This window comes from Salvelinus sp. IW2-2015, linkage group LG6.2, assembly GCF_002910315.2.
Source record: "Salvelinus sp. IW2-2015 linkage group LG6.2, ASM291031v2, whole genome shotgun sequence".
In the NCBI taxonomy this organism is placed as follows: Eukaryota; Metazoa; Chordata; class Actinopteri; order Salmoniformes; family Salmonidae; genus Salvelinus; species Salvelinus sp. IW2-2015.
The window spans coordinates 24,398,971-24,400,875 of record NC_036846.1 but is presented as its reverse complement, the minus strand read 5'-3'; positions in this window follow the sequence as shown (position 1 = coordinate 24,400,875).

Genomic DNA, 1,905 nt, shown 5'->3' with positions numbered 1-1,905 from the left:
ATGGACACTGTAAAGCCATGGAGAATAAGAACACCTCCTCCCAGCTTCCAACTGCTCTTGAAGATAGAAGACCTGTCACCACCGACAAATCCACTATAATGAGAATTTTCAATAAAGCATTTTTCTACGGCTGGCCATGCTTTCCACCTGGCTACCCCTACCCCGGACAACAGCACTGCCCTCCCCTCTGCTACTCGCCAAGCCTTCCCCATTTTCTCTTTCTCCCAAATACAGTCAGCTGATGTTCTAAAGAGCTGCAAAATCTGACCCTTACAAAATTCAGCCGGGCTAGATAATCTGGACCCTTTCTTTTCTAAAAACTATCTGCTGAAACTTGGCCACCCCTATTACTAGCTTTTCAACCTCTCTTTCGTGTCGTCTGAGATTCCCAAAGATTGGAAAGCAGCTGCGGTTATCCCCCTCTCCAAAGGGGGACACTCTTGACCCTAACAGCTACAGACCTATATCTATCCTACCCTGCCTTTCTAAGGTCTCGAAAGCCAAGTCAACAAACAGATTACCGACCATTTCGAATCCCACCATACCCCTTCTCCGCTATGCAATCTGGCTTTCAGAGCTGGTCATGGGTGCACCTCAGCCACGCTCAAGGTCATAAACGATATTCTTAACCGCCATCGATAGGAAACAATACTGTGCAGCCGTATTCATTGACCTGGCCAAGGCCTTTGACTCTGTCAATCACCACATCCTCATCGGCAGACTCGACAGCCTTGTTTCTCTAATGATTGCCTCGCCTGGTTCACCAACTACTTCTCTGATCGAGTTCAGTGTGTCAAATCGGAGGGTCTGTTGTCCGGGCCTCTGGCAGTCTCCATGGGGGTGCCACAGGTTCAATTCTTGTGACCGACTCTCTTCTCTGTATACATCAATGATGTCGCTCTTGCTGCTGTGTGATTCTCTGATCCACCTCTACGCAGACGACACTATTCTGTATACGTCTGGCCCTTCTTTTGACACTGTGTAACAACCCTCCAGGCGAGCTTCAATGCATACAAACTCTCCTTCCGTGGCCTCCAATTGCTCTTAACTACATAAACTAAATGCATGCTCTTCAACCGATCGCTGCCTGCACCTGCCCGCCTGTCCACATCACTACTCTGGACGGCTCTGACCTAGCAATATGTGGACAACTACAAAATACCTAGGTGTCTCGGTTAGACTGTAAAACTCTCCTTCCAGACTCACATCAAACATCTCCAATCCAAAGTTAAATCTAGAATTGGCTTCCTATTCCGCAACAAAGCATCCTTCCACTCATGCTGCCAAACATACCCTTGTAAAACTGACCATCCTACCAATCCTCGACTTCGGTGATGTCATTTACAAAATACTCCCAAAACCCTACTCAATAAATTGGATGCAGTCTATCACAGTGCCATCCGTTTTGTTCACCAAAGCCCCAATACTACCCACCACTGCGACCTGTACACTCTCGTTTGCTGGCCCTCGCTTCATACTCGTCGCCAACCCACTGGTTCCAGGTCATCTACAGACCCTGCTAGGTAAAGTCCCCCCTTATCTCAGCTCGCTGGTCACCATAGCAACACCTACCTGTAGCACGCGCTCCAGCAGGTTTATCTCTCTGGTCACCCCAAAAACCAATTCTTCCTTTGGCCGCCTCTCCTTCCAGTTCTCTGCTGCCAATGACTGGAACGAACTACAAAAATCTCTGAAACTGGAAACACTTTATCTCCCTCACTAGCTTATAAGCACCAGCTGTCAGGCAGCTCATAGATTACTGCACCTGTACATAGCCCAATCTTATAATTTAGCCCAAACAAACTACCTCTTTACCTACTGTATTTATTTATTTATTTTCTCCTTGTGCACCCCATTATTTCTGTCTCTACTTTGCGCTTTTCTTCCACTGCAAACCAACCATTC